Source organism: Malus sylvestris, chromosome 13 (assembly GCF_916048215.2).
Source record: "Malus sylvestris chromosome 13, drMalSylv7.2, whole genome shotgun sequence".
Classification (NCBI taxonomy): domain Eukaryota; kingdom Viridiplantae; phylum Streptophyta; class Magnoliopsida; order Rosales; family Rosaceae; genus Malus; species Malus sylvestris.
Window position 1 is genome coordinate 6,716,358 of NC_062272.1, and position 17,599 is coordinate 6,733,956.

Genomic DNA, 17,599 nt, shown 5'->3' on the forward strand with positions numbered 1-17,599 from the left:
CAAATGAATTTTGAAAAAGCACTTCACATAACTGGTAATCTTGTAGGAAGCACTTCAAGTATAAAAACACTTTCACTAAAAGTAGCTATTTTAAAAGTAGTTCCAAACAAGTTATTATTCTAAATTTTTCACGTTTTTTAATAAATATATTATTATATCCCCCCCCTCAAAAATAAAATTGATAATTCAATGTTAACCCTTCCAATGGAAATGTCAGGTAGCTTTTAGGTCATACCATTAGAGCATCTTCAAGAATCAAGAATTCAGAATCAACTCTATAATTTACAAGGAACAAATGAATGTATCTGTCATGTTATATGCGACTAACATCTAATGAAACATACAACAACAACAACAAAGCCTTTTCCCACTAAGTGGGGTCGGCTAATGAAACATAATTAATAAAATTTCTGTCTATGAAGTTGGAACCTGATAACTAAAGAGAAATCATGATTTCCATGAAGATTGAGAATTATGAAGCTGAAGAACAAGCACAAAAGGAGAGAGAGAGAGAGAGATAAGAGTGAAAAGCTTGTCATGCACGCTTGTATTTTTCTGATCTGCAAAATCTTATCTTTACAAGTAGTTGAGCAACTATATATATAGCTATACACCAGCTTAGTCAATACATCAGCAACTATAAAGGAATGTGAAGCCCCTTAGTCAATACATCAGCAACCAGAGCTTCTGTGGGAATATAATGAACTTTCAAATCTCCTTTTGTACTCTTTCCTTAAGAAAATGAAAATCCATGTCTAAGTGTTTAATCATGGTATGAAAGACCGGATTAGAACACAAAACTAATGTGGAAAGATTATCACAATGCAGCAATGGTGCAGAAGGAAGAAACACATGAAGATCTCTTAAGACCAATCGTATCCAGGCAATATCAGCTGCTGCATTTGCTAAAGCTTTATATTCAGCCTCTATTGAACTGCGAGAAACACTTCCCTGCTTATTTGATTGCCATGAGATAGGATTAGAACCCAGAAAAACGATATATCCAGTTGTAGATCTCCTAGTATTAATATCAGTCACCCAATCAGCATCACTATATGCATATAGTTCAAGATTCTCAGCACCAGAATAAGTAAGTCCCCAAGTTAGTGTACCCTTTAAGTACCTTAGAATTCTCTTCACCAAACAAAAATGAGCTTCAGTAGGAGTTGTCACAAATTGGCATGCATAGTTAACAACATATGCAATATCTGGCCTAGTAAAGGTCAAATATTGCAATGCTCCCACCAAACTCCTATACATAGTTAGATCATCAAGAGGATCTCCTTCATCTTTCAATACTTGAGTATGTGGTTAACTGGGAGTGGAACAAGGTCTGCAATTCACCATTCATGCCTTGTTAAGAAGATCAGTTACATACTTTGACTGATTGAGAAATATATCCCCATTCTCTCTGTAAGTAACTTGAAAACCAAGGAAATAAGTCAACTTTCTCATATCTTTCATGTCAAACACACTAACCAAATCATCAATGATTGTCTGGACTAACTTGAAACAAGAGCCAGTGATGATGATATCATCAACATAAAGTAAGAGAATGACCACATCACTGCCAATGACTTTGACGAATAAACTTGGATCTGACTATGAAGGTTGAAATTCCGAAGTTGGAAGATAGCTAGTAAACTTATTCCATGCTCTTGGAGCCTGCTTCAGTCCATACAAAGATTTGAGAAGTTTACATACATGATGAGGATACCTAGAATCTTGAAAACCTTGGGATTGTTTCATAAAGACATCTTCTTGTAATTCTCCATGTAAAAATGCATTTTTTATGTCCAATTGCCTTAATTCCCATTTGTACATTGCAGCAAGTGACATAACAAGTCTGACAGTTATATGTTTAACTACTGGACTGAAGGTTTCTTCATAGTCTAAGCCTTGTTCTTGACTGTAGCCTTGGGCAATTAGTCTAGCTTTGCATTAGACACTTTTCCTTCTTGGTCCTTTTTTATCTTATAGACTCGTTTACTCCCAATCACATTCCTATTTTCTGGAGGAGGTACTAATTCCCAAGTACCTTGTTTTTGTAATGCAGTAAACTCCTTTGTCATAGCATTTCTCCAAATTTCAGACATAATAGCTTGTTTATAGTGTGAAGGCTCATAGTGTTCATGAATATCAAATACAACAGTAAAACCACTAAAAACAACATCATCAACATGAAACTGAAATTTAATTTGAGTATCAGAAATATGAGCATGATAAGCTACATAATCTTGTCTTTGAATTGCTCCACTTTTTAACCTTGTAACCATATTATGTCCAGAAGAAACAATTGACCTAGTACTTGAAATGACTAGATTATGTAACATAGAATCATTCTCTAAATGCACTGATACATCCCTAGACACATCAAGAGTATGAGAGAGATCTTCAGATGGAAAAGATACCTAAGTTGGAGGGCTTGCATGGATAGGCAATATCTGAGAGCATGTAGAGCTTGATAGTAGAGTAGTAGGTGAGTAGTAGCTTATAAAGGAACATTTTCTGAACTGGTAGATGCATTTGAACTTTGAGAAGACAAGGATGGTACTTCCATACTGTAACTATCCACATTATTACCCTGTAGTTGTTCTTTAGACACGTGTGAAGTTCCAGGTAAAATAATAGGCACTATTGGAGATGACTTTCTCTGAGAAGTGGAATTATGCAGTGAAGAACTAAGATTATTCTCATAAGATACTTTGAAAGGAAAAACACCTTCATCATGTACTACATGCCTAGACAACAATAACCTCTTTGTAACTCTATTATAGCACAAAACACCTTTATAACCAATTGAATATCCCAGGAAAACACATTGATCACTCATTGCTTGCAACTTATTAGCACTATAAGGTCTCAAATAAGGATAAATTGTTGTACCAAAAACCTTAAGGTTTGCTACAGATGGAGATTGACCAAACAATTTGGCATAAGGAGAAGACATCTGCAAATTATGACAGGGCATTCTATTTATAAGGAAGACAACATGACTACAAGCATGAAAACAAAACTGATGAGGTAAAGAAGTAGCACTTAATAAGGTGATAACAGTCTTTATGACATGCTTATTCTTTCGTTCTGCTAACCCATTTTGTTGGTGTATATGGACATGATAGAAAATGTAAAAATGCCATGTGATTGTAGAAACTTTTGAAATAAACCACTCATATATTCTCATCCCCCATTAGACTGTAAGAACTTAATAGTGGTTTTAAATTGATTCACAAAAAGAGCATGAAATTTAAGAAACACTTGATACACATTACATTCATTCACAAGAGGGAAAATCCAAAAAAACCTTGTGCATTCATCAACAAAGATTACATAGTACTTGTAACCTTCAACAGACAAAGTGGGTGAATGCCCCTATACATCAGTATATACTCTTTCAAATGGAATACTTGACTTATTACTATCACATTCCGCCCCGGGCTCTTACCACATCCCAGGCTCGACTTCATCATAGCACGATATTGTCCGCTTTGGACCCCGACGGTTTTGTTTCTGGGAACTCACACGAGAACTTCCTAGTGGGTCACCCATCATGGGATTGCTTTCGCGTAAACTCGCTTAACTTCAGAGTTCCGATGGAACCCGAAGCTAGTGAGTTCCCAAAAGGCCTCGTGCTAGGTAAAAATAGGAATATACATATAAAGCTTACAAGATCCACTTCCCTAGGCGATGTGGGATGTTACAATCCACCCCCTTAGGGGCCCAACGTTCTCGTTTGCACACTTCTGGCCAGGAATTGGCTCTGATACCAAATTGTCACATCCCAGCCCGAGCCCCTACCACACCCCGAGCTCGATTTCACCGTAGCACGATATTGTCCACTTTGGGCCCCGACCATGCCCTTACGATTTTGTTTCTAGGAACTCACACGAGAACTTCCTAATGGGTCACCCATCATGGAATTGCTCTCGCGCAAACTAGCTTAACTTCAAAGTTCTGATGGAACCCGAAGCTAATGAGCTCCCAAAAGACCTCGTGCTAGGTAGAGATGAAAATATACATATAAGGCTTACAAGATCCACTTCCATGGGCGATGTGGGATCTTACAATTACTACTAGAAGAAAATGATAATCTAGACATTTTCCCCTTTATACATGCTTGAACATATCTAAGGATGAACGTTAACACTCACAGAAATTGCAGAATCCTTAAGCATTTTATTTTGAACTTCATTTGTTGGATGGCCAAGCCTATGATGCCATATAGAAGTTTTCACAAGTTACCCCAAAAGTTCTTGAGGTGTAGTATCCAAAAGCTTAGAATACTTGAAGAATTGTTGTTGAGGAATGTAATACAAGCCAGTATTACTACTCATTCCTCTTAGGATGATTTTCTTTGTTGCCTTATCCTGCTTTCAAAAACCAAACTCATCAAGAATAACATAACAATTGTTATCTTTACATAGCTGATACACAGATAGTAGACTAGCTGTCACATCCCGACCCGGGCCCCCACCACAACCCGAGCTCGACTCTGCCGTAGCACGTTATTGTTCGCTTTGGGCCCCGACCACACCCTCATGGTTTTTTTTCTAGGAACTTACACGAGAATTTCCCAGTGGGTCACCCATCTTGGGATTGCTCTCGCGCGAACTCGCTTAACTTCGGAATTCCTACGAAACCCGAAGCCAGTGAGCTCCCAAAAGGTTTCGTGCTAGGTAGAGATAGGAATATACATATAAAGCTTACAAGATCCACTCCCCTGGACAATGTGAGATGTCACAATCCACCTCCCTTAGGGGCCTGGCGTTCTCGTCGGCACACATCTGGCCAGGGATTGGCTCTGATACCAAATTGTCACATCCTGACCCGAGCCCCTACCACAACCCAGGCTCGACTCTACCGTAGCACGATATTGTTCGTTTTGGGCCCCAACCACACCCTCACGGTTTTGTTTCTGGGAACTCACACGAGAACTTCCCAATGGGTCACCCATCCTAGGATTGCTCTCGCACGAACTCACTTAACTTCGGAGTTCCTACAGAACCCGAAGCCAGTGAGCTCTCAAAATGCCTCGTTCTAGGTAAAGATGAGAATATACTTATAAAGCTTACAAGATCCACTCCCCTGGGCGATGTGGGATGTCACACTAGCAGCCAAACTAGGAACATGTAAGACCATTTGCAATGTTAAAAGTTTAGATGAAGTTGGAGTTAAACCCAAACCAGTGTTAACAATAGGAAGCCTTTCACCATTGCCCACTGTTATTCTTTCATTGCTATCAAAAGGAGTAACCAAAGTCAAGTTATCCAGATCAGTAGTCATATGGTGTGTGGCACCAGTGTCCAGCACCCAATTTGGTTATGAAAAAGAAGAAGCAAAGCTAGATTGAGCAATAAGAGCAACAAGAGTAGCAATTTGGTGCAGTGTGACCACGCTTATTGCATATCTGACATTCAAGAATTAATGTAGTTTTGGAACCATTGTTGCCATTCCAGTTCTGCCAAGTAGAACTTCCCTTTGAGCCAGAATTAGAACCTCCATGATTGCTTGAATTTCCAGAGAAAAAGTTTGAACTCCCAGTAAACCTCCCAGAATTGCCATCATTATACCTTGGCCTGTTATTAAACCTTCCATTATTCCCACCATAATTTTGATAGCTTCTCTAACTTGGAAAATTGCCATTGCCTTGTTGATGAAATTGAGGCAAGTCAGCTTGAGAGACACTCCCACCAGTTGATCTGGAGACACAATTCTGAGACGCATTATTAGATTCATTAACAAATCCATATCCACTATTGAAATATTGAGAAGACCCCTGAGAATTAGAAGCAACATTAGATGATTCACCCTGACAGTACATAGCTGACATGGGAAAAGTCAATGTGGATTGTGATTCCTCAGCTGTTCTTTCAGCAGACAATAATTGTGCTCTAAATTCTTTTAAAGAAATTGGAGTCTCTCGAGCAACAATGACAGTACGAATCACGTTGAATTCTGCAGGCAAACCAGCTAAAGCAGCTACAATGAGATCATTGTCTGATACTACTTCCCCAGTTGCAGTGAGTCGATCTTTAAGAGCTTTGAGTTTGAGCATATACTTCTCCACAATATCAGCACCTTTCTTGATAGTGTGCAATTCTGTTTTTAAATGATTGATCCGAGCCCTAGAAACTGTAGCATACCGATCTTAAAGATTTGTCTAGACCTCATGAGTAGTCTTACATCCTACGACATACTCCACAGCTTCATCACCTAGTGTGGCCAGCAACAAACTAACAAGAGCTCTATCTTGTTTTATCCATTCCTTATAGGCTTGTGTAACCTCAGTAGTAATTCCACTATACTCAATAAAGACAAACTTAGGATAACAAACTGAAAAACCATCAAAATGATCAAACAGATCATAACCATCTTGATAGCATTCATAGCCATTATGGTAATTATAGCAACACACCACTTTGGATCAAGCACACACTTCTTCCTTCTGCAGAGCTTCGTGCTCTAATTTTGTCAACAGGCTTCATGCTAAGAAAATTAATTCACCACACACAGACAAAATAACAAATGAATTATAGAAATCAAATAGTTTCGTGCTTAAATTACTCAGATCTTCACAAACCTCAACAATCAATTGAAGGCTTCGTGCCCTAGAAATTCACCAGATCAATCATCGCCTTATACTTCTCAACAAATTCCAATTCGTATACATAATGTACAAACAAATCTTATATATCAGAGAGCTTCGTGCTCAAAATTCTCAGATTCAACAAAAAATTCAACAATCAATTAAAGGCTCAGTGCCCTAGAAATTCACCAGATCAATCTTCAAGCCACAATTCAACTCCAACAATAGAGAACTCCTGAAAAATCCACAAAGATCTATCATAACTACGAAGAATTGGCAGAGAAGCATAAACCTGATTCGCACAACACAACTTCAATCATTCGACAAAAAAAAGAAATCGAAGCGATCCAATCAGATATCGGCTACATTGCACAACGAATTCTTCCACTGCTTAATCAGCAAACCAGGATCCTCATCTCCGATTTACTGAACCAAAGCTCTGGATACCATGATAACTAAAGAGAAATCATGATTTCCAAGAAGATTGAGAATTATGAAGTGAACAAGCACAAAAGGAGAGTAAAGAGAGAAAGAGAAAAGAGTGAAAAGCTTGTAATGCACACTTGTATTTTTTAATCTGCAAAATCTTATCTTTACAAGTAGTTGAGTAAGTATATATATAGTTATACACCAGCTGTCAAAACTTAGTGACATGTGCACTCTAACAAAACTAACTAACACTTAGCCATTCCGTTAACAAACTAACAGAAATGATTTACACTGTTAATAGAACTATACTTCTGACTCACAAAAATTCGATACTTCTGACTCAAAAAAAAATTCATATCTTTGATGTACGTTTAATACCATACTTCTGACTCAGAAAAATTTTCATATCTTTGTTGTTTTCTTGTTAATCGTTAATTACGTATGATCCATTTTCTTACCATGCATGCATGTTTACTTTATGAACCTCATATACTGTTTATATAAAAAAATTTAGCTAGCTAGATGGTTGCCACTTATTAGATTTGGAGGTGAAAGAAGATGACAAGGGTGAAGCATTAAACAAAATTCTCACACTCCTCTTAAAACTCCTTTTTATTTTTTTTATTTTTATAGTTTTTGTTAACGCATGGTCCTTCTTGACCTCGATAGGCCTAAAGGAACACCAGCACAAAAGAAGGTTAAGGCTTGAAGAACTTGGAAAGATGAAGTCGAGCGCTTTAAGAGCCCATGGCTCTAGATGTCCTATCAACAAGTAAGTCAAGTGCTTCCTAATAATGTACTTTCCGACCGATAAGGGGCAAGTTGGTGCACTAACAGCTTTGTGGCACGAGGTCCTAGGAATAGAAGGTGGGCCTACTATAGCATCAACTCTAAGCCATGTGACGGCTAATCGAGTGGATGAATGCCTACAAAGGGACGTAAAGACTAACAGATAGGGCGCTCAGGTATAGGTTTACACCAACCCTAGGGCTAAGCAAGGCACTAGGTCGTATCGTCCCAAAAAAGGACACAAGTGGACCTGCACAAATGTCACCTCCTTGCCACATGTCAGCCAAAGGGCGGAGGGACAGCTAGAATGTCAAATGTATGCATTCGGCACATAAATGCAAAGGAAGTGATAGATTTGAGCTCAGAGACTGATGGCTCAGAAAATGGCCTATATAAGGAGGACAAATATTCCTTAGAGAGGGTCGGACGAGTTAGGTGAGAAATTAGATTGTATTAAGTCGAGTGCTATATGTAGCAAGGTAGTATATCTATTCAAGAGACCCAGTGGATGTAATCTAGTTTTGAGGGGTGAACCACTTAAATCCTGTTGTTCATTTTTTAATTTCAAATCTCGAGCCCACTAAGGACCGACACATGACTATTCTAGTTTTTATTGACCTCGCCAATTTTGAGTGTAAATTGCTTTTAGACTGAATATATCAAAGGAGAACCAATGAGTAGAAGAAGACAATAATCCAAAGGGTAAAAGTATTATCACTACCCGAATGTGCATGTTTTCGGCTTAATAAACTTTATGGCTCGTTTAGCACTATTTTTAAAACAACTAAAAGAAAATCAAAATCGTAAATGTCTCTTGAAAAAACATTGTGACGCATGCATTTGGATTAATTGCTCTGTTTTGCACATTTAATAGTCAAACGAAAAGGCTTCCCATTAACGTTTGTTAAATCATATAACATGTACTATAATTATATCGTATCATTCTGCATTTGAAAAACACAAAGGCCGACGTCACCTTTCAACTCCATACCGAAGAAGTTGGGCCTTTACGTTGTTTGGGTCCTATGGCCTCGCGGCCTCTGCTAAGCTCCTCTTTTCCCTAGGTACCATTCTCTCTTCTCCTTCTCCTCTACCATGCTAATATACCCAGTAGGGGCCGGTAATTGTTATTAAAACTTGGGCCTAACAGGAATATACAACTAAACACCAATCATAACCCAAGAGTAACCAAGAGAAACCCTAAAGCCCAATATTCTGATAAACTTACCAATATAAAAGAAAGAGACCCCAAAACAAAAAAATTTGGGTTTCAAATGAACGCCAAAATTTGGATACAACGGGAGGAATATCTGAAACGAGAGGGATAGAAAGATAGGATATATCCTAATTACAAGGTACAATCTCTCCACAAGACGACTTAAAAAGTATTTGCTTACTAGTATCCTCTTGCTCCTTAGACATTAAGCAGTTTTGGCCACAAGGTCCACTGTGAATAATGAGACCAGATAATAACTTGCTCAAAAGGCTGGAACCCTATAAATGGTTTTCTTTCTTTGATTTCCCACTTTCCTTTAATTAATTTACTCAAAGTTGACCAAGAGTTGCTATATGATGTTCATTGCTAATCAATGGGGCCTCAATGATTACCACTATCTTTTTCTTTGTGTAGGATATGCTCCTCTATTGAAATTTGAAAATATTATGTTTCAAAACAATTTTGTTAGGCTATAATCGTGAGGAGTTTTTTTCAAATTCAAAGAGAATGAGCTCAAAGGTTTTTATTAATTACTAACGATATATTTATACCAATCAGAAGAAGAGGAATTTCAAACAATATATTTACTCTCTATAGGAATAACTCTATCAGTCTCGACATCCGTTGTATTAGAAGTTTGAATATTAAATCCAAACAAAATCATCTCCTTCCTGGAAACTGGTAAATTGGCTACATTAATACGGATGAGGATCTTCTCCGGATCCTCTTTGTGAGGATCCTCTTTAGGTCTTCACATCTTATCTATTCATCGTATATTGTGCAACCAACTTTCATTAGAAACTGTTTGTATTTAATTTCAAATAAAAAAATTAAAATGATTTTTTACTGCACGATATATGATGAATGGATAAGTCATTTGGATTCCTAGAATCCTCACAAAAAGAATCTAAATGGAATCCAAATCCCATTAATACCACCCGATATGCTATAACATCTCTCCGTCCATTGGATTAGAACTCAGTTGGACCCAACTATCGTTGCAGTTATTACTTTCAGGGTTTATGTAGTAAAATTTCTGTTTGCAGTATTTGAATGAAATCGAGAAAATATATGTTGAGTCGTTATGTCTAAGCTTGCTTCCCATTGAAATCGTGCCAGGGATTAGCTGCCTGGGAATTTGTGTAACTGGCTAAATAGTTTGACTATTTGTACATGCATAGTTTTGTAGTTTCCTTATGTTTCCTAATTCTAGTTGCTTTTCAATGCTCATTTCCGCGTTTGACATATAATTGTTGGGATATGATATTCACACACCCTTTTTTACTTCTTCCAATCTTTTTTGGTTTTCGGCCCTCGGATCGGATGAATTGAAGAAGATCAACGGACAGAAATTAACAAGGATGTGTGAGAAGTAAAAATGGATGTGTGGATAACACACCCCATAATTGTTTCATTATATTTACTGTGAGTGCCTCCATCTCCGAGAAGAATAAACATCTAAATATTTAGCCAATTCATATACCGACTGTTGATTTGTTTTCTTTTTTGGTTCTCTCTCTCTCTCTCTCTCTCTCTCTCTCTCTCTCTCTCTCTCTCTCTCTCTATATATATATATATATATATATAGGAATTAAGGGAAGGGATTCTCATTTAAAAAAAGAGTAAACTGTCGGTTTACCCCCTGAACTTTCATCTCACTTTCGATTTCCCCCCTGAACTTTTCTATTGGAAAATTAAGGACTCAAACTAATTTTTTTAGCCAATTTGCCCCCTACTGTTAGTTTTTCATATATTCCATCCATATTTCCGTTAAGTGAGACCATGTGCACAACATGTGAAGGTAGTTAAGTCATTTCACTCTTAACAATGATTAAAAAACTGAAAATAAAAAAAAAAACAAAACTTTCCCTCTATTTTTTGCTGCTAATTCCTATCCTCGATTTTATTTTTCCCTCTCATTCCTATGCATGAGAAATGACATATAGTGTTATTGTCTACCATTTTTATTTTCTCTAACAAATTAATAATTTGACAAATGCTAATGGTGTTATTGTCTCCAAAGCAGTGCATTAATATAAGAAACCCTAGTCTTTTTTATGGACATGTTTCTTATATTAATGTACTGCTTTGAAGACAATAACACCATGAGTATTTGTCAAATTATTAATTTGTTAGAGAAAATAAAAAAGGTAGTATATGCTTCAAGAAAAAGATTAACTTAGCTACTTATGAAGACAATAACACCATATGTCATTTCTCATGCATAGGAATGAGAGGGAAAAATAAAATTGAAGATAGGAATTAGCGGGAAAAAATAGAGGGAAATTTTTTATTATTATTTATTTTCAGTTTTTAATCATTTTTAAGAGTGAAATGACTTAACTATCCTCACATGTTGTGCACATGGTCTCACTTAACGGAAATATGGATGAAATATATGAAAAACTAACGGTAGGGGGCAAATTGGCTAAAAAAATTAGTTTGAGTCCTTAATTTTCCAATAGAAAAGTTCAGGGGGGAAATCGAAAGTGAGGTGAAAGTTCAGGGGGTAAACCGACAGTTTACCCTTAAAAAAAATGAGGATATCCTCTTGACTGTTAGATTTGACTTTAATGAAATCATGTGGTTGAGAGATTTTGTGACCTGTGATTTAATCTCAACCACAAAATTTAATTAAAGTTAAATCTAATGGTTAAGAGGGTGTTCTCATTTTTTTTGAAAAATGGGATCCCTTCCCTTAAAGGGCATGTATATATATATATATATATATATTATGTTGTTATTGTTTTTGTTTATTGGTTGGTATTTAACATCGGAACCACAAACAAAGTGGAAGAAGTCAATGAACGAAGGGCTGCTGGCTCTGGGACTAGACTCACACCTGAAGAAGAAGAAGCCAAACTTTGATATGGTCCTTGTGAATCTTGTGGAAAGGAGAAATACCACGCGACTAAAAACTGCCCTCTGGGTATTGTGAGGATTTAATAGATAGAATGCAGTGGAGACAAATGCATTTGTAATTTCTAAGTTATGTCAGTCTTTTAGAACAAGAAGCCTTCTTATTAAATAAGTGTCGTTGTGTTTGGTGGTTTTTAGTGATGATATATGATCAAGATTCAATGACGATCGGTTTGGTGTTTTTTAATGAAAAGTTTGTGTGAATTAGCATATGATTTATGCTTATATTTGGAAACAATACTGGTTGGTGAATGTTCGTCGGCGTAGTAATCATCTACAATTTTTCAGTAATTTGAGTTTTGAACTTTTGAGTGTGATTCCTTTGTCTTCATTGAGGAGGCATTTTATGGGCATTGAGGGGCCGTTGAATGAGATGAAGACGGATTTGTTTACTAGACTAGTATGACTATTGGACGTGTTTTTGTATGATGTAAAATATGAAGCTTAACGTAGTAGAAATTTTAGCGTATAGATATCCGTACGTGACACCTCTACATATGAATCCCATTGGGCGTCTTATGCAAGAATTTCACCTAATTTAGACCTATGGTAAGGCCTCTGGCGGGTGGAGGACTTACCTATTAACTACATTGAAATAATTGAGAATTGAAGAGAAAATCAAGAAGGAAGATGAAGAAGGATGAACACATAGATTTTAGAGAGAGAAATATGATTTGTATTAATTGAAAAATGAAGAATACATAATTCTATTTTTATAAAAGAAAACCTAACAACTCTAATCAAATACTAACAAACTTACTAAGGCCTCGTTTGGCAGCCCGGACTGTACTGACTATTTCTGTCGGATAGGATAAATAGCCACCGGATAGTACTGACTAAATTAGTCGGGCATTTGGTGCAGTATCGGACTAATGACCGTATTATTTATACTGTGTTTGGTTTTATACCGGATAGGCAAAATCAAACTTAAAATTAAATTAAACTTATAAAAATAAAATTAAAAATCTGAAACCATCCCTTCTTCTTCCCCATTCTCTCCGCCGCACCCCTCAAACGCCCTCCCTCTCTCTCCCTTCTTCTTCCCCGCCTGCCTGCACATCTGGTGAGCAACCATGAGTCATCAGATCCACATCAACCCAAATCAAGATGCAACAAACGAAACAAACTAACGATTTGTTGACAAGGTTACCTCCTGCACTGCAGCATCGCAAGTGGAATGGACTGGCGGCGGTTTGACAGAGAGAAAGAGAGTAGTTTGTTGGCGTTTTGATAAGAGAGGTTTCCCAGACACCATGCCGGCCAAGAGAGTGCATGCTTCTTTGCAAGACCCAGTTGCAGGGGAGGACGACGTCGGCGACGGGGAGGACGACGAAGGCGACGGGGAGGACGACGATGGTGAGAGAAGGTGACGGGGGGGGGGAGGACGACGACGACGCCTAGAGAGAGAGAGAGAGAGAGAGAGAGAGAGAGAGGGCCGAGAGAAGGCGAGAGAGAGAGAGGGCCGACTAATAATCCCGGCCTTTTGGTTGGTTTTATTAGTCCGGTGTATACCGTGCTAAATAAGCACACCGGTTAATTTAATCCGGCGCTTATTTAGTACGAGTGAACGCCAAACACCCGCGTCCGTATAATTAGTCCTATCCGATCCTCTATCCGATCTGCCAAACAGGGCCTAACTGTATTGCTAATTGTATTTCTAACTGTATTGCTGACTTGTACCCTTAATACTTTCCCTTAATCTCAACTGGGGAAACCCAGTTTGAGTTTGGAAGAACATCTACAATAATTGCTATGAAACCAAAAAACAGAACACAGAGTTGAACCATATGCAATCTTGCAATCCCACTTCATCCACCTTTCAAATTCATTCCATGTCTAGAACAATATGGCAAAAAACCTTGCATTCAGCTACCCTTTAATTGCCTTCTTTCAATCTAGTTGTTCGTAGTTAACCTTTCAATATTGTTCTACTCTGCAATCTTGCCCTCCTGGCAATCCTTTTCATATATGGCAGAAAACCTTCAAGTGGGCAAATTAAGAAAGTAACTTGTGTGTGACAGAATCCCTGCAACACTCATCCCTTGCAAAATAGGTCGGTGGTTAAGAGGTCAATTTCATGAACTATGCCGCACACATCCAAAAGTCCAATATTCCTCTACCTTTCGCATGAGCTTCAATCAAAGAACAACCTCTTATAAAGTTGTAACACACTCTCATGCCAGCTATCACAATTTCTTACAGGATTACCCTTCGTGGGATTTACCGTTAACAACATCATTTAACATTGGCTTCGGCCTTCAAAACAGAAAATTAACAAACTATAGCGTGGCATCAGCCTTAACTATAGTACAACGGGATTGCCCTTTGTGGATTTTACCAAAAAACAACTACTCTTAACAATAGCATCAGCCTTCATAATTTCAACAACAAAAAATCAACATCTATGTAGGATTACCCTTCGTGGGATTTACCTACTCACATCACGAAATTACTCTTTGTGGGATTTACTGTTAACAACTTCTTCTACCCTTCGTAGGATTTATCTACTCACATCATGGAATTACCCCTTCGTGGGATTTACTGTTAACAACTTCTTCAAAATTCATCGTATAACCTGACTTATAGTAGATATATGCTAACAATTGAGCTGGTTAGACTCAAAATTATATGCTATGATAAGGAAAGATATTGCACAAACTCCTCTGTAAGCTCCAGAACAATCTTCTCAAATATCACACTTCTCAGTTTGGCACAAACCATAATCCGAATAGTCACAAACTTGTACAAGCCAAAGAGTTGTATAAAAAACCAAACCCAACAAAAGAAACAAAGCATAATTTCAGTGAAGTAGAGAGACGAGAATCCAAAAACCCATCTTCAAAACCATCAAAACCCATCTTTAAGATCACACCTTTCATTCACATTTCACGACAATTCACCTTGTTGAATTCCCAAAAGACTTTCAATTTTAACATTGCTTGATGCCATATCTTCACCAATGAACACAGTTTCAACAAATGCAATTTTTTTTTCCAGAATCGAAAACTAATACACTCTTGGCACTCGGTCTTCTTGAGTGTAAAATACCCAACAATCAATCAAAGAATCAATCTTTCAGTAATGGCAATCAACCTTCATTTTCTTTTCAATCAATTAATGGCAATTGGCCTTCCAATTCTACGAATCAGTAAATGGAAATTGACCTTAATACACAAATTAAAACAATTTTTTTTTCACTGAGACAATCAAACAAACAGTTTAAGTGTAGAATCTTCAGTTCTTGAGCGACAAAGCCCAGAAAACACACCGGAGATCAACAACCATTCAAGATAGCACAACGGAAGTAGCAATGACCAATATTCTTGAATCCAAATCCCCCAAATATCACAAACACTGATCTTGAAGCAAGGTCCTGAGCAGTGTTCTAGCAGGCATCGATTCAAGCTCTCTGGTTGTATACCTCTAAGGCATAATATGAAACCTCACAATCTTCTCGAGCAAAGGGGAAGGATACACTTCAAGCTCCAAGCTTGGCGGAAGAAAGATTGTCACAGGCTTCAAACCTTTATGATCTCCAAGAATCCAATCAAGAACAGAGTTCAACCTGACAGCGAAAGAAACGAATCTTCTCGAGCCCAGCAAACAGATGATCCGGGACCATTCGACCATGTTCTTGGCATCAGGAACATCAGAAACCATGTTGGAATTGGAATCACAGGCCGACGATTGGATAATATCCCAACCCTGATTAACATTACTCTGATCCAAAGTGGAGAACGGAGTAGAGAAATCTCTGATCACAGTCAAGAAAAATCAAACCAAAAGTAAAATAACGATCGCGGAAGCACCCAGAAACTTATCCGAACATCTAATGAAAATTTGAAAAGAACTAAGCTAGAAACATATGAAAAATAATGGGAAGAGGAACCACCAGAATCCATGACGTGAGCCTGGCGGCTCTAATACCATGTTAACTACATTGAAATATTTGAGAATCGAAGAGAAAATCAAGAAGGAAGATGAAGAATGATGAACACAGAGATTTTAGAGAGAAAGTTTACAGAGAGAAATATGATTTGTATTAACTGAAAAATGAAGAATACACAATTCTATTTTTATAAAAGAAAACCTAACAACTCTAACCAAATACTAACAAACTTACTAATTGTATTACTAACTGTATTTCTAACTTGTACCCTTAATATTACTCACCCACACCTTTTGGGATCCCACTGTGACATGCTTGACTAATGTGTGTGAAGTTTTTGGCATGGCGTCACATGATGAATTTGGAACACACAGCGTGATTGGGACAACGAAAACAGAGTCCTTTTTTTACACAATTAGTCTAACCACCCTCATGACTAGTGGGGGTTAGTGAAAAAACCTTATAAATTAAAGCTTTACAAAGAAATGAAGAGCCATCAACTTGCTAGTAGTGTAAGTCACTCCATCTAAAGTGAGCAACGGCGACATTGTCTCCATATAATCGACAAAGACATATTCGACTTCTTAAATTTACTGCTTTAAAATTCAGAACTGTTATTTAATACCATAGTCTAGTGATATTTCTCTTCACTTGTAAGTGAGAGGTCTTATATTCTCTAGCTAAAGGCGAATTTGAACCACATTTAGGGATGGGCAACGGTTATGGCGGGCGGGTAACCGCGGTTATTTACCCATAACCGTTTATGTTCATACCCGCATAACCGTTTACCCGTTGGGTAATTACATAAATGGTTATACCCATAACCGTGTACCCATTTAACCATAACCGTTTACCCATTTAACCATAAGCATAACCATTTACCCGTTTTTTCGCCCGTTTATCCTTTTTTTACCCATTTACCCTTTTTTCGCCCGTCTACATTAAATTTTTTAACAATTTGAAAATTACAAAAGAAAAATTTGTCATAATTTTCATTTTCTGACAATTAAACACCATTATAAGTACATTTTAGCATACATTTCCCTATTTTAATCATTTAAGTCCTCATATAATTCCAATAATTGAAATAATAGTTTACGAACGATATTTTTCTGCTACACCCAAGCAAGTCTTTAATTATAATCCATATGATTAAAAAGCAAAGCTTCTAAAAACAAAAAGTAGTCATTATCTTGAATACTAGAATTCAAAGCTCCAAAATATTCCGAAACTAAACACTTTCGAACACGTTCAATCACAAAGTATCATCGACTCGTTGTCACCAAAAGAGGCCTACAAAAGAAATGTATAATTGAATTAGTATGCAGAAATTGAATGAGTATCACCAATAACTCCAAAGTAAAAAACAAAAATAAAGATTAGTTTTTACCACATTCACATCAGTATCATCACCGAATGAAGAATCTTCAACACAAGTAGAGTTTGAATCTGGTTCAATAGTAAAAATTAAAATTAGGCTAAAATAGTACATTTTTGAACATATACATAATTTATATGAAATTTTACAGTAAGTACCTCGCATCTGACCCCACAACCAGTCTCGAGAACACATGAGTGCTTCCATTGTGCTTGAATGAAGTCGGCTACGGTGTGGACTAATAATCCTACCACCAATACTAAATGAAGACTCTGAAGCTACTGTAGATACAGGAATAGCCAAAATATCTCGAGCTATCTGATGCAAAATAGGATATTTAATCCCATTTGTCTTCCACCACGACAATATATCAAAATCTTGAGTCCTAGGCAA

The 17,599-nt window shown here is 37.2% G+C and overlaps 2 long non-coding RNA genes across 2 annotated transcripts; both read right to left on the minus strand.

The window, feature by feature from the left end:
- Window positions 1–518: 518 nt before the first annotated feature.
- LOC126597587 (uncharacterized) lies at window positions 519–7,232 on the minus strand. The gene is made up of 2 exons (XR_007614287.1): window positions 2,412–7,232; window positions 519–1,333 (listed from the first exon to the last, which is right to left on the minus strand). It is a non-coding gene; the product is annotated as an uncharacterized LOC126597587 (long non-coding RNA).
- Window positions 7,233–16,828: 9,596 nt separating this feature from the next.
- On the minus strand, window positions 16,829–17,411 carry LOC126597588 (uncharacterized). Its single transcript, XR_007614288.1, has 3 exons — window positions 17,385–17,411; window positions 17,219–17,277; window positions 16,829–17,121 (listed from the first exon to the last, which is right to left on the minus strand). It is a non-coding gene; the product is annotated as an uncharacterized LOC126597588 (long non-coding RNA).
- Between the last annotated feature and the right edge of the window lie 188 nt (window positions 17,412–17,599).